This window comes from Saccopteryx bilineata, chromosome 8 (assembly GCF_036850765.1).
Source record: "Saccopteryx bilineata isolate mSacBil1 chromosome 8, mSacBil1_pri_phased_curated, whole genome shotgun sequence".
Classification (NCBI taxonomy): Eukaryota; Metazoa; Chordata; class Mammalia; order Chiroptera; family Emballonuridae; genus Saccopteryx; species Saccopteryx bilineata.
This window is the reverse complement of record NC_089497.1, coordinates 90,062,795-90,085,903: the sequence shown is the minus strand read 5'-3', so window position 1 is coordinate 90,085,903 and position 23,109 is coordinate 90,062,795. Positions and strand designations below refer to the sequence as shown.

The 23,109-nt window shown below is 39.6% G+C and overlaps 1 non-coding gene across 1 annotated transcript; it reads left to right on the top strand.

Annotated features, from left to right (window-relative positions):
• The first annotated feature begins 13,564 nt into the window (after window positions 1-13,564).
• On the top strand, window positions 13,565-13,640 carry TRNAP-AGG (transfer RNA proline (anticodon AGG)). Its single transcript has one exon. It is a non-coding gene; the product is annotated as a tRNA-Pro (tRNA).
• Window positions 13,641-23,109: the final 9,469 nt, after the last annotated feature.

Genomic DNA, 23,109 nt, shown 5'->3' with positions numbered 1-23,109 from the left:
TATTCTTGCTGAGTTTGGGGATTGGCAGAGGAAAAAAATTTAATTTCTGTTAGGAAACAGAACAGAACAGACTCAGAAACAGAGCACATTTTGAAGATTGTCAGATGGCAAAGGTAACGGGGAGATGGGTTAAAAAGGTGAAGAGATTAAAAAGTACAAATTGGTAGTTACAGAGTAGTCATGGGGATGTAAAGTACAGCATAGGGAATATAGTCAATAATATTGTAGTAACTCCATCTGACCAGGCGGTGGTGCAGTGGATAAAGCGTTGGAATCCCGGAGGACCCAGGTTTGAGACCCCGAGGTTGCCAGTTTGAGTGTGGGCTCATCTGGTTTGAGCAAGGCTCACCAGCTTGAACCCAAGGTCGCTGGCTCGAGCAAGGGGTCACTCAGTCTGCTGTAGCCATATATAGCCTGGTCAAGGCACAAATGAGAAATCAATCAATGGACAACTAAGAAACCACAAAGAAGAATTGATGTTTCTTATCTCTCTCCTTTCTGTCTGTCTGTCCCTATCTGTCCCTCTCTGTGACTCTCTCTGTCTCTGCAAAAAAAAAAAAAAAAAAATTGTAACTCTGTATGGTGGCAGATGGGTAAGAGATTTACTGAGATGATCACTAAGTTTTATAATGTCTAATCACTAAGGTATAAACCTACAACTAATACAATATTGTATGTCAACTGTAATTTAAAAAATAAAATAATTTTAGCCCTGGCCGGTTGGCTCAGTGGTAGAGCGTCGGCCTGGCGTGCAGGAGTCCCGGGTTCGATTCCCGGCCAGGGCACACAGGAGAGGCGCCCATCTGCTTCTCCACCCCTCCCCCTCTCCTTCCTCTCTGTCTCTCTCTTCCCCTCCCTCAGCCGAGGCTCCATTGGAGCAAAAGATGGCCCAGGCACTGGGGATGGTTCCTTGGCCTCTGCCCCAGGCGCTGGAGTGGCTCTGGTTGCGACAGAGCGATGCCCGGAGGGGCAGAGCATGGCCCCCTGGTGGGCGTGCCGGGTGGATCCCGGTAGGGCACATGCGGGAGTCTGTCTGACTGTCTCCCCATTTCCAGCTTCAGAAAAATACAAAAAATACAAAAAATAATAATAATAAAATAATTTTAAAAAGACAATATACCAAAAGAAGCATGAACTATAAAAAAAATGATAGATTTGGCACTAAAACTGAAAACATGTTTTCATGAAAAAATACAATAAAGCAAAATGAAAAATAAGCCTCACACTGGGAGAGAATGTTTGTAACAAAGACAATTTGCAAAAAATTACCAGCTATAATATAGAGAGAAGTACAAATCAATAAGAAAAAAGAATTCAACAAAGAAATAGGCTCAGGTAATTCACAGAAGACACATCCTAATGGCCAATAAACTCATATAAAAATGTATTATTCTCACCAGTAATCAGGGGAAGGCAAATTAAAACCATAATTGATGAGTGTATAGTACATTTATCAGATGGACAAGATTTAAGCATCTAACAAGGCCAAATGTTGATGAGCATGTGGACAACGAGGATCTCTTCTGCCCTGCTGGTGAGAATGGGAACTGATACAAGTTTGGAAAAAAGTCTGGAAAACAAATGGCAAAATTGTGCATAACTGTGTGTGGCAGCCCTGGCAGCTCAAGGCAGGAAAACCCAAACCCACCACTCAGCAATTTCACTTCTAAGCATGTGAGCTGAAAAGACTTCAGGCATGTGCACAAGAAAGTATATAAAGAATGTCCAAGAAGCACAATTTGTAGTCGCAAAAAAATGGGAGCTCCCTGCATGACCATCAGTAGGAGACTAGATTAAGGGTGGAAAAATCTACAGCCTGAGAAATAACAGAGGGAAGCCATCTAAATCAACACAGATTTATCTCACAATGTACAGTGATTCAACTGGCAGGAGAATAAAAACAAGATGATACATTTATGTAAGGCTTAAAAACAAATAAAATGCACCAAATGATATTATATAGCACTTATGGATAAAAATTCATGTGGTAAAAATAAAAAAGAAATGCATGAAAGATGAATTTGTTACATAATATTTTGAGAAAGAAAAGAACAACTTGATCATGTCTATCCATTAAGATAATAGCTTTCAACTTTTCTGCTCTCTTGTCATTTACCATATTTCCCCATGTATAAGACGCACCCTTTTCTGAAAAATTTGAGGTCTAAAAACTGGGTGCATCTTATACAGTGGTTGTAGTTTTTAACTTGTATTTCCCTCTTTTTCACACTTGTCTTTTTTTCAAATTTTGGGCCCCAAAATTAAGGTGCGGCTTATACCTGGGAGCATCTTATGCACGGGGAGATGCATAGCAAAGGCATTAGGAAACCTGCTGGCAATCCTTGTCTTCATGTGTGTCAAAATGACCCTGTCTAGTAGCCATTAGGTAATGTGGAAAAAGTAACTGAAAATGAAAACTTATACCTGAACACTAAATAATATTATTAAGTGCACTTAGGATAAGCTAGAATAATATAATTTTATATTATTTGTCAACAGATAGATCTGGGCCATTTCTTAACTAAGAATTCTTATCATTTTTCAGGCCCTTATTTCATGAGTCATGTGACTTAGGAAAATACCCTGTTTTGAGCTTCCCTTGATGTTTTCTTATTTGAGACAGTTCATTTTCAGTTGCATTTATTATTTTGAAGTTGGAGTACCATTTTTCTGAGACTGCCACAGGGCTCTCTATATTGTGAGCAAGGACCACTTGAAAGAGGAAAGATAGAAACAATTCTATTTCATTTTTAAAAGTCAAAATGCAGCCTGACCTGTGGTGGTGCAGTGGGTAAAGTGTTGATCTGGAATGCTGAGGTCACTGGTTCAAAACCCTGGGCTTGCTGGGTCAAGGCACAAGGCTCCTCTTCCTCCTCCTTCTTCTTCTTCTTTTCTTCTTCTTCTTCTTCTTCTTCTTCTTCTTCTTCTTCTTCTTCTTCTTCTTCTTCATCATCATCTTCTTCTTCTTCTCTCACTCTCTCTCCTGTCTAAAATGAATAAATAATAAAAAAGAAAAATACTAATTTTTTTTAAAAAATCAAAACGCATCTAATTCAGCATGCTAAGCAATTTAAAACATAATGCAATTAATAGAATCACTTTTCAAAATGCTGATTAGACTCAGGTTCATAATACAAATAGATCTTTCCTAACCATCATGCTATAAAAGAAGCCGCAGGGAGAGACCTCTTTCCTCAAACCTAGGCGACAAGCTTACTACTGGTTCCAACTACTTTCAACAGTGAGGGAACTAGAAGGAAAGGCAGGTGTTCTAGCTAACTCAGTGGTGCACCATCTTTTTGTCTGGAGGACAGATTTAGACACAGCAGAATGGAACAACACACAAGCAAGACATTAAATCTGGCATCTCTTCCAAAACTAGTCCCATCAACTGTGAAGGTTCTCCAAGGAAACAACCCGGCATCTGTACTCTTAGGTTCTATGGCACAGCTCCACTAACTAGCACAGCAATTAGGGGTGTTGTTAGCAGTTCACACTATTTTGTACCTACCTTCTCATGGCCATAGTCAAACAAAGAGGACAAAACACATTTCAGAGTAATAGAAAAATCAATCGTTTTTATTGTTGGCTATTGAGTGCTCAGTCTTAAAATAGTTGCACCTCCATTCTGTGGTTTCCAGGGTTTCCAATGATATTGTCTAGATGAGAAGGCAATTATTTGGGACCAAAAGAAAAGAAAATTCCCTGAGATTTAGAACATTTACATCTTGTCACTATTGCCCAAAATCTCCATGCTTACTTTACAAGCATTTTGGAATGTAATTATTTTTTTATTAAAATATGACACAGAACCTCTCAGACAAGATAAAAACATTTCTTCCTTCAAAGTGTTAAATAAGGAGTCTGAACCTTATCTTAAAGAAGCTAATATACTCTCATGTCTGAAACTGAGTTTTTCCTTTGACATTTTAGTTTTACAGATATTTTATCCTTAGCTTCGATGAAATATTATTGGCAATTGTGCTCATGTATTTCCTCTTTTTTATTTATTTTTATTTATTTATTTTTTATAGAGACAGAGAAACAAAGAGAGGGATAGATATGGACAGACAGACAGGAACGGAGAGACATGAAAAACATCAATCATCAGTTTTTTCGTTGTGACATGTTAGTTGTTCATTGATTGCTTTCTCATATGTGCCTTGACCATGGGGCTACAGCAGACTGAGTAACCCCTTGCTCGAGCCAGCAACCTTGGGTCCAAGCTGGTGAGCTTTTTGCTCAAACCAGATGAGCCCGCACTCAAGCTGGCAACCTTGGGGTCTCGAACCTGGGTCCTTCGCATCCCAGTCTGATGCTCTATCCATTGCGCCACCACCTGGTCAGGCTATTTCCTTTTTTTTTTTTTTTTAATTGTATATTCTCTCTTTGTACTGAGAAGAAAATCAGCAAAAATGTTTCTTGAGAAGTTCTAAAAATATCAATGAATGCTGCAGGGGTAAAAAGAATATCAAGTGAAAGCAGCCATTGGTTGCTTACTCTGATATAGTAGGTCATGCAGACCAATGGGCATAGTCACTATGAAGCCCAGCCCGTTGTCTTATATTTGACTCCAGCTCTCCTTTCTCCTTTTTGCCTCCCATTTCTACCTTCGTCTCTTCTCCTCCTATTCAAATAACTGAGCTACAAACACTATTGCTAAACCTGAGAAAAAGCACTCATTAATTGGTTAGAACTGTAATAAACTCCTCCTTCATGGTTACTTGAGCTTCATATCTTAAGTTGGAAGTAGAGAGGATCTTATATGGACACTTCACTTTTCTATACTCTTTACTTTGTCCTTTCTGAGTTCTCTCTTCCTGAATTTTCCTGAACATACATTCATATACTATTAAACTACACTTGATTTATAAATATGTTTTCTGACTCAACCATTTTTTTAACTCTCAATTTAATTTTTAAAGCATTCTATAAATACTTAGAAAGATTTTTAAATTTGGTTTTTCTCTTTTCTTTTGAAATATGTTTCAATAACGTTTACCCAATGTCTTAGAGCATTTGTTATAACAAAATACATAGACTCAGAGGGTTAAACAATAAAGATTTATTTCTCACAGTTCTAGAGACTGGGAAGTTCAAGGTTAAGGCACTGATAAATTTGATGTCTGGTCAGGGCACATTTTCTGATTCGTAAATGGCCTACCTTCTGCTGCATCCTCACATGGAGAAGAGGTGACAGAGCTCTCTGGTGTCTCTTTAATGAGAACACTAGTTTCATTAATGAGAGTTACACCTTCATGACCTAACCACCTCCCAAAGGCACTACTTCCTAATATCATTATATTGGGGGGGGGGGTAGGATTTCAACATGTGAATTTTGGGAGGACACAGAAATTTGATCCATAGTATTCTGTCCCTGAACGGCCCCTAAATTCATGTCTTTCTTGCATGCAAGTACATCCCAGCAGCCCCAAGAATGTTAACTCATTACAGTATCAACTCTAAAGCTTAAATTCAGGTCTCATCTAAACATCTTTTAAATCTGATATGGCATCCTGGCCAGTTGGTGCAGTGGATAGATTGTTGGCCCAATATGCAGACATCTCAGGTTTGATCCCTGATCAGGGCATACATGGGAAGTGACTATTTGTTTCATTCTCCTCCTTCTTCCCCTTCTCTTCCTCTTCCCCTCTCGCAGATAGTGGCTCAATAGGTTCGAGCATCAGCCCTGGAACTGAGGGTAGTTCTGTTGCTCAGAGCATCAACCTCAATCAGTGAGGATAGGTCAGTAGATTTGAGCATCGGTCCAGACTGAAGTTGCCAATGGATCCCAGTCAGGGCACATGTGGGAGTCTGTCTCTCTAACTTCCCTCCTCTCACTTAAAAACAAACAAACAAACAAACAAAAAACGATAATGGTAAGACTCAGGATACAATTCACCCTGAGGCAAATTCCTCTCGAAATTGTGAACTTGTAAAACCAAATAAAGTATGTGCTTTCAAATATATGATGCAACAGGCATGTGATAGGCATTCTTATTCTAAAAAGAAATATGAAAGAAGAAAGGTGTAATAGGTCCCCAGTAAATACAGAACATAACAGAGAAAACTCAATTAAACCTTAAAGCTCAAGTTTTTTCTTTGATTTGATGCTCTGTCATTTAGACCCACTGAGATAGCAATATCACTCCATGGGAAATATTTATGCTATGGCGATGACCCCACCCATGATGGAGCTCTCTGAAGTGGCCCCTCTCTGGTCATGTCTCCAATGGGTGTATGCCATGCCACAGGTCTCTGAAGCCCACTCATCACCAATTCCACTAAGGCACTAAGCCAGGGTATCCTGGCCCACCTGAATCAGAGGTAGCTTCACCCTTTGAAACCTCTCTGCAATATCTTAGAAGAAAATATCCAATAACTTGAAGACATAGATATAGAATCTCAAGAAATTAAATCATGGGGATTAAAAAATCAGAATGACTGAATAAAAAATTTAAAAACCTCCATAACTTGTAGGAAAAAATCTAACATACACATAAAGGAAGTCCCAGTAAGAAAAAAAGAAGGGGGGAGGACAAAATTCTGGAAAAAATAACATTAGAAAATTTTTCAAATTTAATGAAAATTATGGATCTACATATCCAAAAACCTCAATAAATTGCAAGCACATAAACACATAAACACATACACACACACAGCCAAGAAAAGTAAGGTGCATCAAAATCAAATCACTTAAACTCAGTGAGTAAGGAAAAATAACAGAAAACATTATACTATGTGTCATAGTGGACACTGAGGAGAACAACTGCCTGCTCTCAGATGGTCTTAATTTCCAGTTTATGTATAATTGTGATTTGCATGTCAGGCATCCACAATTATTTCTGGGATTGGGAAGGTTATGACAGACAGGACCAAAATTTGGGTATGGGTACAGAAATTTGTAAGAATGGTTCAGAGTGAGCAGCATCTGAAATCTAGATTTTAGAAAGAAACCCAAGAGAAATGCCAAAATTAAAAACCTTGTGAATCATGCAAGAAAGAGTTCATCTGAATTAAATGGACGAAGAGGTTAAATTAGGAGCTTGGCAACAGTAAAAGGGAAGTCTCAGGAACAATACTGGCAAGAAATCTCTTCTTTGTTGGCAGCTATGGAGTATCACAGAATAAAGAGAGCATCCCAATCAACATGGGGAAGGCAAGCTGGGAAGAAACTGATCATTGGGCCGAAAGGGCATCTGTAATCTGCAGGAAGAACATTCCCCACCTGGAGACTGAAGTCTTTGTAAGATATCATGGTACATTTTGAGATCTCAAATCCTGAAGATTTCTGTTTCAGAAGATTGCTTATTTTTCTCAGGCTTTGTCATTTCCATTTTCTCATAATCAAAAGCCTTCTTTCTTTGTCCTCCAACCTATCCTGGACAAAACTACCCAATAACCCTTTCTTAAATGCCGTCTGCATCAGATCTGTCGAAGCTTCCTCAAAGCCCTCAGTGCTCCACTGTTTCATTTTCTATCAAATGTTAATTGATCTAGTTACAAGATCATCTAACATCTGTCTCATTAGACTTATTTACTTTTATTTCTTCAATACTCAGTCTCTGATCTATTCATGTCCATCTCTTCTCCATCATTATTATGCCTGCTTGTCTACCTTTACTCATGTTCACCATGCTTTCTCCTTTTTTCTCTCTATCGATGTATCCTTCAAGGACCATGATCTACCCTTGAAGCTTTTGTTCATGGTTTTTCCAGCTTAAGAATTACCATAGGAGTCAAAATCATCTTTATATGATTGAGTTGTTAATTTCTTGTGTCATGGTGCAATGTTCTAATAAATTCTTCTGTATTCGTCTTTAATTCTTATTCATAGATTAAGTTTCTGGAAGATTAAACCTATAATTAATCTTTGTTCTACAGTCTCCAATGCTCAAGGCAGTTTTAAAACACATTAAAGATAAATAATTGTTGACTGATTGACATATCGAGTCTACAATTTAAATAAACTGGCCAAAGTAAGCATATTTTCTCAGCTATTCTGTTAAGGATTATCCACTTAGTTACAATGAATTTTGATTTAAAAAGCAAATAAATTTGTAATCCAAGTTAGATATCAAAAATCATTAATTATTTTTACATATAAAACTTTTCTGTAACCAATTCCTAATTATAATGATTATGAGGCTATATTCCAAAGTTGGATTCTTCGGGTTATAAACACAAATCTCTACTGTTGATACTTAACTAAGTTCTGATGATCTCTTGTCAGTAAACCAGAAAATCACAAATCAGAATGATATGTCAGAAATGTGATGAGCAATGAATTCACACTGACCAAGAGAAAAGTTCTTGTCCTCCAACTTAAGAGACAAGTGCTCATCAGCAGTTTACTTCACCAATAAGGTTGGTTTTTGAATGGTTTAAATAAAATTGTGACTAGAGTGAAAAGTTTTCATTTTTTCCCTGAGTATAAAAGAGTATTTAAACATTACTCATTTTCAGATAAAACAATCTCAATATTAAAAATTTGTTACATCGTCAACCTTATCAAAAACACATTTCTATTAGCTATTTCTTTCGTCTTTATCTATATTAATTCAAGGTCATGTAACTCATCACACTAAATTTCATGAAACTTATTAGTGTGTGCCTGTCATACAAAATTGACTACTATCACCTTTTGTTTTTGTTTTTCCCACTATTAATATCATGCCAGAATTAAAAGCTGGGTAGAAGGTACCAAAGACATGGTATAATTTATAGTAAAGGGGAAAATACAGGATCTATAGGTTATCATGTGGAATATTATTATTGTAGTTACCTACATATATAAAAGAATTATCAACTTGCTAAAATTCAAAAGGGGTAAAACTACCATAAAATCTAACAGTTGGGTCCATTTGGACTGTCTATTCTTTAAAGTATATTAGAAATAAACCTATAATATAACCATCAAGAGATTGTAGTCTTCCATTTCTTTAGGTGAACCTTTTATAATGTAGCAATTTAGAAATGAGGAAATGAAAATAGTCCTCAGTATCTAGACCAAAGGAGATATTAGAGCAGATATTACACATTTAGATCTGGAACCATCAGATGCAAATTTGCTAAAAATTAGACATTTAAAATTAATAAACTCATTGGTAACTAGGTTGATGAGAGTTCTGGCTTTCTATAAATTCTGTTTTACATCACAATCTTATCACAAAGAAAAATGCTGCTCAACAGATCAGAGGAACTCAGCATTATACTAAAAAAGAGAAAAAGTAGAAAGATAATTAAAAAGATTGCATTTTGAAGGCAGTCAAACAAATATATTTCCCATGCTAACATAAAGAAAACAAAGGTGTGGATTTTGAGAAAACTTGTTAAATTCTTTTATTAAGCAGCCCTGAAATGATTAGATGAGACTAGTTAGGATCAGAGTTGGATGGAAGTTGTAAACAGACTCTATGACAATTTTCCCCTTCTCTCGAGATGTTTTGAGTGCACAGTCCATCTGAACTAATTATATGAGACATAATTTAGAAGGAAATAAAAGAAAGAAATAATTTCTGCTATTATGCAGGGGACATCAGAGTCTAGTACAAAATCTCCAGAGAACCAATTACTGGTTGCTAGACTTGAACATTTTGTATGAAACATTTTCATCAAAAAATATAGATGTAGAAATAAAAGATGACAGTTTCATTCACTACTGTAGAAATTCAGTATCTTGCCTGATCCAGTCTTCACAATGAAGTTTGTACTCTAATGTATAGCAACATTTGTGATAGTCGGAAAGCCGTTCTGCCCAAGTAATGGTCATGGCGGCTTCTTCATCTCCCCATGCACTAGCAGAATGCTCAAACTAGGAAATCAAGGCCATCGTAAAACAACTGCTTGAATCTTGAAAGAAAAACAAACATCAGGAAAAAAATTGTTGCAAGAAAAGTCTACATTTTTTAAAATTAATAAAAAAATGATATTCAAGTAATAGGAAGTTCTTCAATATTATTTAAGTGATGCAAGCAGTTATATTAAAAGACGAGTAACTTCAATGTTAGTAAGGCAATTATCAAGGGCAGTTCATTTGCTTTTATGATCCACTTGTCATTAAAAACAGTAAGAATAAAAATATTTCACAATTATGAAAGAAAATTGTTTAAATTAAACATTTAAGAGTTCATAGGCATATTCTAGTGTCATTCAGTAAGTAATAATCCTAAAAAGTCAGGTGGAATTTGATAGAAAGAAAGAAATCATTGCATCCATGTTTGAGTGTCTGGGCTGCTCTCTCTAATGTATCTAGCCTTTGTTACATGATACAGAAAATAATCACTTTCCAAGAGGCTGGTACTGAGAAGCCTGGAACTTTATGAGTAAAATTCAGAATAATTAATTTGAAAGAGTTATGAAAACCAACTTTAGACATTTGATATTTAATATTTATTAATATTAAGCTTTAATAGATTATAAGCTTCCTATGGTGAAAAAGCAAAAAAAAATTTTCTAAATATGAAAATTGAGATTATACATAGTCAAGAAAATCCATATGAAGACTATAATCTACAATGTAGTTCAAATAGGTCACATTCATTACATTCTATTTCTATTTTTAGCTACTGTTTGAAGATTAAATCCAGTGTTTAACCTTATTGTTCCCTTACTTACCTTTTCAGTTACATCTGCAAAAGACAGAATTGATTCATTGGCATAAAGAGGGTCATACCAGTAATCCATGCAAATTGGTATTACTTTCAGGCCTTGGAGTTTATACTGACAGAGAAATTCTTTGGACAGATCATAGAAACAAATCTCTTTACTTGTAAAAGCCACCGCTATCTAAAGTAGAAAGTCAGCAAGCATGTCTGATGGGTTTAGTGAAATCAACATGCAAACATGCAAATCTTAACACCAAATCAACCACTGTTCCCTGAAGGTTTTTAAGAGCATTATGGAAGTATACCATGGTGTCAAAAATGTGCCTTATTCTAATTTTGGACACTAACCAAGAAAAAATATTTCCCATTGGAGTTATTTGAACATACTTTCTTGTCTATCCTCACTTTACAAACCCACCAACTTCTATCCAGAGAGAACAGATGACCAATTACAAAAGAAAAGCAAAGACACAGAGAGCTACAACTGTGTAGTCATACGAGAAACTTTATAAACCATGTTTTACAAAGCAAGTAGGAGCTTTCACAAAAATCAACTGATAAAAAGTTGGTAAGTAGCCTTCCTAATTCAGAGAATATCTTAAAATATATATTAAAATAGTAAATAAATTTTTCAATAAAATTTATTAACAAAGAGAGGGAATGAGGACAGAAAGACATGTTGCTAGAGGACATGATTTAGTGGGGAGACAGTGGTTTGTTGAGATGTGCACTTGAAACCTGTATGGTTTTGTGAACCAATATCATTCCAATAAACTCATTAAAAATAAATAAAATAAAGTAATTGACAAAATTTGTCTAAACTAACCCAAGAATTAAAAAGATACACATTACTAATATCATAAATAAAAAAGTAACATTGCTATCAACTTTATAGAAATAAAAAAGATAGTTTAAGATAATGCCACAAACAATTATGTCAACAAATAACTTTGATGAAATGAACCAATTTATAGAAACATGAAAATTACCTAAGCTAACTCTAAAGGTGTTGGGCAGATAAAATGTATTATGCTCACTTTGTTAAAGAGGCCGTTGCCCAGGTGATATTAATGTGTGTTGAGAATTGTTGTAGCCTGAGGCTTGGTTTTGGGATTAAGCCTGTCCCACCCTTTTTGGTGTGAGGTGGTACAATCCTATCATGCCTCATAGAAGTGATTTTGTATTAGAGACTTCCCCATTATGTATATTGGATTAAGGGTTTGGATTTCTACACTATAAAATGGGAACGGAGCAGGAGTTTGCTCTCTTGGTTCCTGAGGTTAGCATGAGAGAGCAGAGAGAATAGAGCCAGCAGCGGGAGGAGGCCACGTGGAGAAGGCCAGGAAAAGCAGCCAAGATGGCGGAGTACTGAGTGAGATGCCAGTTTGTACAGAGTTTGTATCTGGGATAAGGAAGGAAATGGGGAACTGAGGAGAATAAGGCTGTTGAGCTAGAAACCTTTGATTCTAGGAAACTCGGATAAATCAGTAGCTTTGTGAGCACTGAATGTGACTGGGGTTTTGGAGCCCAGTGTGTATTTTTACTTGCCCGCCGGGTGCAAGCTAGATTAAAGACTATGGCCCACCAGTTTTTGGCTCCATGGTTTCTTTACCGACTGTCCGAATCCAATGCGAACCTGCATGGACCACCAGGCTGCTCTGATGGTGGCCCTGGCCTTGGCTCCTGGCTCTACAAAAGGCATTGGAAACTATTATGTTAAGTGAAATAAGCCAGGTAGAGAAAGAAAAAAATCATACAACTTCACTCATTTGAGGAATCCAATGAACAATGTGAACTGAGGAACAGAATAGAGATAGAAGGGGGATCAAAGGGACCAGAGGGAAAGTGGACAGAGGGAAAAAGGATGAGAGGATGGGATCAGAGAAGGGAAAGAGATTGGTGATTATATACATATGACACAGCATTATAGAGAGCAGAAGAGCAAATCCTAAAGGGTAGGGGGAAGGGTATTGGGAGGAGGGGGACATGGGAGATGTTGAGGGGAACACAAGGGAGGAGGGATGCATTTAGGGGACACTAGAATCTATTTAAACCAATAAATTAAAATCAATTATAAAAAGAGAAAAAAAGGCATTGGAAAATTCAGTAGACATTTAATAAATAAAGAGACTAAATTAGTAATCAAAGAATTCCCACAAATAAATATTTTCACTAATAAATTAGACCAAACATTTAAAGAATTAACACCAATCCTTCTAAAACTCTTGAAAAAAAATAAGAAGAATGGAAGAAACACTTTCTAAATCATTTTATAAAACCAATGTTATTCTGATACCAAACCATAGTGACATCACAAAAAAGCTAAAGATCAATATCCCTAATGACTATAGATATAAAAATATTCTACTAAATATTAGCAAAGAGAATCTAACAACCATAAATGAGTGAAATATACACTAGGAATGAAAGGTGAGTTTAGCATATCAATACAATCAATATTAATAGAATAAAGAACAAAAACTGTATAATCATTTTTAATAGATACAAAAAAGCACTTAACAGAAATCCAACACATTTTCATAATAAAAATACTCAATAAACCAGTAATAGAATGGAATTTTTTAAATCTAATAAAAAGCATGTACAAAAGAAAAAACCCACAGGTGATATAATTTTTAATGGTGAAAATCTGAATATATTCTCCTTAACCTCAGGAACAAAATGAGAATGTTCATTCTTACCACTTCTATTCAACATTGTACTAAAGTTTCTACCTGGGGTAATTAGGCAAGAAAAATTAATAAAAGTATTCAGATTAGAAAAGAAAATCTTAAACTATTTCTACTAGTAGATAGCATGATCTTATATATATGAAATCCTAATGAATCAACAACTAACAACAATGACGATAACAACAACAAATATTAAAACTAATAAATGACTTCAACTAAGAATCAGGACATGAGGTCATTTTTTAAAAATCTGCTGTATTTTAGGCCCTGGCCGGTTGGCTCAGTGGTAGAGCATTGGCCCAGGGTGTGGATGTCCTGGGTTCAATTCCCGGCCAGGGCAAATAGGAGAAGCACCCATATGCTTCTCTGCCCTCCCCCTCCCCCCCCTCCCACAGCCAAGGTTCCATTAGAGCAAAGTTGACCCGTGTGCTGAGGATGGCTACCTGGCCTCCGTTTCAGGCACTAGAATGGCTCCAGTTGCATGGGAGCAATACCCCAGATGGGCAGAGCATCGCCCTCTAGTGGGCTTGCTGGGTGGATCCTGATTGGGCATATGTGGGAGTCTGTCTCTCTGCCTCCCCACTTCTCACTTCAGAAAAATACAAAAGAAAACAAAAAAACTACTGTATTTTATATACTAGCTATGACCAACCTGAAAATGAAATTACCAAAGTAGTGTTGGAAGAATTAAAACATAAAACACAGACTGGGATACAATATTTGTGAGGTATTTGTTTGATAAATGTATATATCCAGAATATATCCAGAATATATAAGAAATGCCTCAAGCTTAATAATAACAAAGTTAACTCAATTAAAAATTAATAAGAGATTTGAACAGATAATTCACCATATAGACTATATAGGTAGCAAATCAATATATGAAAATATACTCAATATTATTAGCCATTAAGAAAATGTGAATTAAAACCACAATACAATAAAATATAAACCTATTTAAATGACTCAAATTAGGAAAACAAAAAACCTGATCATACCAAATGTAGGTGAAGATGTGATCTTGAGTTTGGTAATGACTTTTTAGATTCAATATACCAAAAGGCATGACTCATGAAAAAAAGAATTTATAACCTGGACATCATTAAAATTACAAACTCCCACTCTGTAAAATATAATTGATAAATACATGAATTCCAAACTGCCCTCTTGATGTTCTGTTTATCTGTCAGATGTCACCCTTAGTGGACTATCGCCCCTGAGGCAGAGGAATTCCAAGAAGCTGGTCAACCTGCCCCAAGGAGGAGCATTCCAGAAAGCTGAAATCCTCAAACTGTAAAAGGGAACATACCAGGACTTTTGCCTCAGTATCCCCTCAGGCTCTCCCAAACACTATGTAATCTGCCCCTAGTCTATAACTGGTGCTCTTCTCCCTGGGAGAAGTGCCCAGCAGGGTTCCTTTCTTCCTTTCAATAAAGCCTGTTACTCTGGTCTTTCGAACTCCCATGGATTCCAACATTTGGTGCCGAAACCCGGGACAGGGTACTAACTGCCTGAACATCCCTCTTTGCCGTCCAAACTTACAACCAGGGAAGCAATGGGCAGCAGCAGCTCATCCCGGGCTTACTCCCTGGTTCTGTTTGGATGTGTAATTGCAGGTCGATTGGCCGGCAGTCTAACCCTGTCCCGAACCCCTGCTGGACCAGAAAGGTAATGTTGGGCAGATAAAATGTATTATGCTCACTTTGTAAAAGATAATGCTGCTCACTGGAGGCTGTTGCCCAGGTGATATTAATGTGTATTGAGAATCCTTGTAGCCTGGGGCTTGGTTTTGGGGTTAAACCTTTCCCACCCTTTTTTGATGTGGGGTGGTACAATCCAATCATGCCTCAGAGAAGTGACTTTGTATTAGAGACTTCCCTATTATGTATATTGGATTAAGGGTTTGGATTTCTACACTATAAAATGGGGTCAGAGCGGGAGCTTGGGCTCTTGGTTCCTGAGATTATCACTAGAAGAGAGAGCAGAGGAGAGCAGAGAAAGGCCACGTGGAGGAGGCCAGGAGAAGCAGCCAAGATGGTGGAGTGCTGAGTGAGATGCCAGTTTGTGTAGAGTTTGTATTTGGGATAAGGAAGGAGATGGGGAACAGAGGTGAATAAGTCTGGTGAGCTAGAAACCTTTGATTCTAGGAAACTCAGATAAGTCAGTGGCTTTGTGAGCACTGAATGTGACTGGATTTTGGAGCCCAGTGTGTATTTTTTACTTGCCCGCCGGGTGCAAGCTAGAATTAAAGACTATGGCCCATCAGTTTTTGGCTCTGCTGTTTCTTTACCGACTGTCCGAATCCAAAGCGAACCTGCATGGGCCAGGCTGCTCTGATGGTGGCCCTGGCCATAGCTCCTGGCTTTACAGGTAAGGAGTTTCTTTCTTCCTCTTCTCCGGTTGGCCTCCAAATTTCTCTCTAAAAACACCCCTTCCTGGTCGGAGGGCTTTGACTTCGGACCCCATATCTATGGGTGGTCTGCCTCTACTCCTTTATGGACTTCAACGAAAGTCGAGGCACGCCTAGCCAGGCCCCTCTCCTATGTCCCGGGATCTCAGCCTTGGGATGATGACCTCTTGTCTGAGACTCTCTTTCTACGGAGATTTTCTCCTCTAGGAACTGTGACTGAAGGCGGGGACACCCCCTTCTCTCACCAGTCTCCTCTACTGTGGGCTCCTCCCAGTCCAAACCATCCAGCAGGCTCCCCTCAGAACATGGGCTCCTCCCAATCTCAGGTCTCAGAGACTACTCCTCTACTCCCTTGGGACTCACCCTACTCTCTGAGGTTCACAGTTTGGGAGGTTTCTACTCCGAGCGGCCTGTTTCTACAGACTACCTTAAAAGTCTAGGCACCTAGCCAGGTTGCTTTCTACTACCATTACAATATCTTAAGATATCTTGATAACTTTTGCCACCGGACGGGGAGGGCATCAGAAATTCCTTAGGTGCAGGCTTTTCTTCTCCCTTCGCTCCTGTCCTTAAACTCTGTTCTGCACACAGGCCATTTTTGGCCAGGGAAACCTCACCCAAAACCTCCGCTCCTAATTTTTCTTTCTGCACAGACTCCCAATTCTCTCCCTCCTGCCTGACCCCTGAGGGTACTCCTCTCTGATCTCTATGCAAATCTTTCCACTCGAGTCTCTTCCCTCCAGGAGCCCCCTCCCTTTGCAGAAACCTGTTTCTCATTCAACCTCAAATCCAGTCTCTCTTTTTCCTCCCCTGCTGGCTGGGGGCCCCTCCCTTCTCCACAGTGTTCTTAAACCCATCCTCCCTCCTTACAGATGGACAGCTCTGTCTCTTTTTCTTCTTTGACCCATTCCCCCACCCCACCACCTTTGGCTGTCTTTTTTTCTTCTTCAACGCATCCTTACCCCTCCTCAGAGACTGATTGTGCTTTCCAATACCCCTCGTCCTCTCCCCTCTCCTCAGAACTCTAAATCCTTTTGACTCCTCTGACCACATGGCGCCACACCAATACTTTAATCTCCTCCTCCTGCAGATTCTGACCCTCATTCTTTTCCATCCAGCTGCTCACACTGTCCATCCATCTGCTTTCTCTCTTCCTCCCCTCTATGCTGGCAACTCCCTGCCATCTTAAAAAAAACTTAAAAAAAACATAATTGTCTATTAAGCTATGTGAGTAAGTAATCTGTCTTGTCTCTTTGTTTGCATAAAATATCTCTAGTATAATTTGAATTGAAACAAGTAAAGCACGCTCATTTAAATTGCTTAATTCATAACTGTTATGTAAAGTCTTTGTTTAATGTGTAACTGTGTCCTTTTCTAAGGCCTTAAACCAATAATTACCCACCTCTTAAACCAGGCTTACTCATCCCCAAGGACTCTCTCTGCAATACCCCCATCCTTCCTATTTGAAAACCTTCAGGGGCTTATCACCTCGTACAAGCCTTACACCTAATCAATGAGTCAGAAATTCCCCTCCTTCCAGTAGTCCCTAATCTCTACAAGTTACTGTCACACATTCCCTCAAACACCACTCACTTCATGGTCCTAGACCCCAAGAATGCCTTCTTCACCATTTCTCTACACCAGGCATCCCCAAACTACAGCCCGCGGGCCACATGCGGCCCCCTGAGGCCATTTATTGGGCCCCCGCCGCACTTCCAAAAGGAGCATCTCTTTCATTGGTGATCAGTAAGAGGAGTACTGTATGTGGCGGCCCTCCAATGGTTTGAGAGACAGTGAACTGGCCCCCTGTGTAAAATGTTTGGGGACTCCTGCTCTACACCCTGACTCTTATTTTCTGTTTGCATTCACCTGGACTGACCCGGTCACTAATACAGCACAGCAACTTACATAGACTGTTTTACCCCAGGGGATCAAAAACAGCCCACACCTGTTTCGGCAGGCACTAGCTCAGGATTTAACAGCATGCAATCTCAAAACTAGTACTCTCTTACAATATGTAAATAACCTATTCCTCTGCAGCACCGCCCTGCCTGCTTCAAGGAGACACATCTCCACCCTTGTTAACTTCCTCACTGTGAAGGGGTATCATGTCTTCTATGCTAAGGCTCAACTTCATTCTCAGTCTATCAGGGCATCACCTTAACCCCCACCACCTGAGGTCTCACCCTAGATCAAACTCAGACCCTCCTCAGTCTCCAACCACCTACCACCACAAATAAAATACTTTCTCTCCTCAGTCTAATAGGGATCTTTAGACACTGGATTCCCAATTTTGCTCTCTTAGTCAAGCCCCTCAGTGAGATCTTCTGAGCATGGCTTTTAAGGTCTATAATGGCCAAGGAAATAACAGAAAAAGCAAATAAGGCCCAAAAGAAGTCAGGAAATACCAGCTTTTGGCTCCAGCACCCTAAGGGGTTTCATAGCATTCTATCAAGGCCCTGCTCCAGAATGGAAAGAAAGGTCATTGAACTGAAGCCTGCCAGGCTTCCTGGCTCCATCAAGGGACACACCTCTGCTGTGGAAAGAGGGACATGAGAAAGTAAGCTGCCCCTTTGCTCCATGGAGGGAGGGTTCAGTCTCTTCTAGCCCTGCTCCAGCCACCTGTGACCTGACCTTGCCCAGCATGCTGGGAATTGCCACTGAAGGCCCAAGGATATCATTCACGAGCCTAAAGTATTTCTTCCAAGTAGCAGATAAACTGATCTCATTTCTCATAAACACAAGGGCCATCTACTATGCTTTGCCTGAATATTTGAGTTTTATTTATCCCTCGAAGATCTCTACTGTGGGTATTGACAGTCTGATTTTGTTACTTTATTTAATGGATAGTATCTCCTTTATTCCTCTTGTCTCAATGCCCCATGCCTATTGTAGGCTGGGACCTGCTGCTAATTCCAGCTAGAAGCAGTAGTCACTAGGACTGAAAGTCTAACTACAAAGTGTAGAAATATAACCACCCTTTCCCTAAGTACTTGCAGGATTTACAGGTTACTCAGCAAACTGTTCAGAGACTGTCCAAGAGGGGCTTCCAGCAGTACATCACCCAAGGACTGACTTTCATGTGGACAGGTCCATACACTGTGATCCTGACAACTCCCACTGCTGCTAAGGGTGACTCTTTCCTCCACCCTGACCATCTGGAGCTCAGAAATAGAGAAACAAAACTGACCCTTTGTCCTTCTATTCTCTATTCACCTCTCATCTTGTATCAACCAATCAGGGGCTTTCTACTTATGTGGGACCAACACCTATATGTGTCTCCTTACTAATTGGACAGAAACCTGTACCTTAATTTATCTTACCCCAAATATCAACCTAATCTAACCCCATGAGCCTCTTTCAATTTCTAGTACACTACCCATCAATCTAAGAACCAAACGAGCTGTACAGGTAATCCCTCTTCTTATTGCTTTAGAAATCTCTACAAAAGTAGGTCTAGAGGCAGGGGGACTGGCCACTTCCCTGTTTTATTCCTACTCTCTCTCTCTCTCTCTCTCTCTCTCTCTCTCTCTCTGAAGCCCAGTGAATTCATAAACATGGAATCTGGTTTTATACAAACTGGGTGTCTTGACTATTGCTTTTCATTAGTCCACTCACTCTCTTATTTATTTATCTAACTTTTTTTTTTTCTGAAGCTGGAAATGGAGAGAGACAGTCAGACAGACTCCCGCATGCGCCAGACCAGGATCCACCCAGCACGCCCACCAGGGGCGACGCTCTGCCCACCAGGGGGCGATGCTCTGCCCCTCTGGGGCGTCGCTCTGCCGTGACCAGAGCCACTCTAGCGCCTGGGGCAGAGGCCAAGGAGCCATCCCCAGCGCCCGGGCCATCTTTGCTCCAATGGAGCCTTGGCTGTGGGAGGGGAAGAGAGAGAGACAGAGAAGAAGGAGGGGGGGGTGGAGAAGCAAATGGGTGCTTCTCCTATGTGCCCTGGCCGGGAATCAAACCCGGGTCCCCCGCATGCCAGGCCAATGCTCTACCGCTGAGCTAACCGGCCCGGGCTTATTTATCTAACTTTTAAACCCTACAGAACCACATGCAGACCTTCACTAATCAGAAAATTGGAAAATCTACCTAACCCTACACATCAACCCTGAAACCTGCCCTCGCAAAACAGAAAAATCTGAAACCCTGTATCAGCAAACCTCCTAAATCCTATCTTTCAACACCCTAACCCTAAAGCTCTCACATATCCCTGAAGAACTAGGATAATGGATAGCACTCTACTCTTAACGCTTCTCAGTCTTTTTACCCTTCACATAGTAAGGGGATAAGATTGCTGGGTCTTCTTGGCTGAAGAAGAGCCTACAAACAGACATGAAACATTTCTTTTAGCTCAAGCTAACTGCTCTCTATAGGGCTGCCAGGAAAAAATATCTCTAACTTTACCATGGAAGAACTTTCACCCCCTGCTATACAACCCTCCTTATCTCTGCATTCCTGATCTTGAAATACTTGCCCCCTTCTTTATCAAGTTCCTACAGGCCTGGATGGAGAAATCCCTAGGATTAGCTACAATCAAATGCTCCTACACTCCTATTCTCCAATATCCCAAGGAGAACTTCACAAGGGAAATATCAAATAGGTAGAGATGACAGCAGGAAGAAGCTACCCCTCAGTCTGAGAAGTTTCCTCCTGAATGTTCTCCAAACCCTCTTCTTTTTTAACCACACATATTCAATCCTTCTAAAAACTTATACCAACAGGTTCCCAGTCTCTAAAAATCTCCACATGTCCTCCCATTCAAGAGGAACCAGACCAGCACATCTCATGAGGCTCATCCAGGAAACCATGTATCACCATGTCACTCTGTCCATTCAGCACTCACAGCAAGCAATTCACAATTATTGCTTCACAAAATTTTTTTACTTCCTCAATCAGGTTTTTGAAGACATCACCTGGTTCAGACCTTACAGCATGGAAATTGATGACCTCCTTAACTAGATGGGGGACTTGGCTTGGCAAGGTTCTTTTCTTGAGTTCTCTCCAGAAGAAGCAATAATTTTCCAATTTTTTCTCCTCTTTCTCCTCATCACCCCTCACTGTGTATTATAAAATTAATAACTGCCTTTCTTTTATATGTAACCACAGAATTGAGAAATGATAGATGCATGTATTTCAAACTGCCTTCCTGATGTTCCACTTATCTGTCAGACCTCACCCTTACTGGACTATTGCCCCTGAGACAGAAGAATTCCAAGAAGCTGGTCAACCTGCCCCAAGGAGGAACATTCCAGAAAGCTGAAATCCTCAAACCATAAAAGAGAACATACCAGGACTTTTGCCTCAGTATCCCCTCAGGCTCTCCCAAACACTATATAATTTGCCCCTAGTCTGTAACCAGCACTCTTCTCCCTGAGAAGTGCCCAGCAGGGTTCCTTTCTTCCTTTCAATAAAGTGTGTAACTCTAGTCTTTCGGACTCCCATGGATTCCAACAATAATGTCAACAGAATGAGACAATGAGTATAGACTAAGTGTTGGGCGGAAAAAATGTATTTAGCTCACTTTGTTAAAGATTACGCTGCCCACGAGGAGGCCGTCGCCCAGGTGATATTAATGTGTATTGAGAATCCTTGTAGCCTGGGGCTTGGTTTTGGGATTAAGCCTTTCCCACCCTTTTTTGATGTGGGGTGGTACAATCCAATCATGCCTCAGAGAAGTGACTTTGTATTAGAGACTTCCCTATTATGTATATTGGATTAAGGGTTTGGATTTCTACACTATAAAATGGGGTCGGAGCAGGAGCTGGCTCTTGGTTCCTGAGATTATCATTAGAAGAGAGAGCAGCCTGACCTGTGGTGGCGCAGTGGATAAAGCGTCGACCTGGAAATGCTGAGGTCGCCGGTTCGAAACCCTGGGCTTGCCTGGTCAAGGCACATGTGGGAGTTGATGCTTCTAGCTCCTCCCCACCTTCTCTCTCTCTCTCTCCCTCTCTGTCTTTCTCTCTCTCTCTTCTCTAAAAATTAATAAATAAAATTAAAAATTAAAAAAAAAAAAAAAAAAAAAAAAAAAATAATAGAGAGCAGAGGAGAGCAGAGAAAGGCCACGTGGAGGAGGCCAGGAGAAGCAGCCAAGATGGTGGAGTGCTGAGTGAGATGCCAGTTTGTGTAGAGTTTGTATTTGGGATAAGGAAGGAGATGGGGAACAGAGGTGAATAAGTCTGATGAGCTAGAAACCTTTGATTCTAGAAAACTCGGATAAGTCAGTAGCTTTGTGAGCACTGAATGTGACTGGGTTTTGGAGCCCAGTGTGTATTTTTACTTGCCCGCCGGGTGCAAGCTAGAATTAAAGACTATGGCCCACCAGTTTGTGGCTCCGCTGTTTCTTTGCCGACTGTCCGAATCCAATGCGAGCCTGCATGTGAATGGCCATGATGGCGGCTCCTGGCTTTACACTAAGAAAAAATGTTTTCAAAAGATACATCTAATAAAGAACTCATCCAAAGTATACAAAGAATTCTTTAAATTCAGCAATAAAAAGATAAACAATCCAAATAAAAAGCCAAAGACTTTAATATATCTTCTTAGCAAAGAAGATATACAAATGGCAAATATGCATATGAAGAGATGTTCCACATCTTATGTCATCAGGGAAATGTAAATGAAAACAACAATGAGATATCACTACACACTTATTAGAATAGGCAAAATCTGGAACACTGAAAATACCAAATGCTAGCAAGGATATAAAGCAACAGGAACTCTCATAAATTGCTGGTAGAAATTCAAAATAGTTCAGCCACATTGGAAGACAGTTTGGCAGTTTCTTATAAAATTAAACATACTCTTATCATATATAGATCCAGCAATTACACTCCTTGGTATTTACCAAAAGAAAAAGAATGTATTGACCCAAATTAGCCCTTTCTCCATGTCAGCAAATTGGCTATTAGTCATTCTTTCCCTTTATAATCCTGTTACCTCTGTTCTGCTTCTAATCAATAAAATCTAAGGGAGAAGGAAATTCAGGAGGTCTTTGCCTCCCTCGGTAGACCCCCCCCCCTCCTTCTTGACATCAGTTTGTGTCTTAAATAGGTTTTTTCCACATTATTCTGGTAGTTACCAGTAGGCTGGAGTACTACACCACATGATTAGTTCTTATATTGTCACTGGCTCCCATTTATATTCTGGGACTAGAATTACTTCATTCAAACCAGCACAACTAATAATTGTCCAGATCCTGAGTGAGAACAGTGCAGAATGAAGAAATAAACTCAGAGAAAGAAGTATGGGATTGGGAGGTGAAAAGCCAGTAGCCACGGCCACCATCACAGCTGCCTGGCCCATGCAGGTTCACATTAGATTCAGACAGTCAGTAATGAAACAATGGAGCCAAGAACTGGTGGACCATTAGCTTTAATCCTAGCTTGCACCCGGC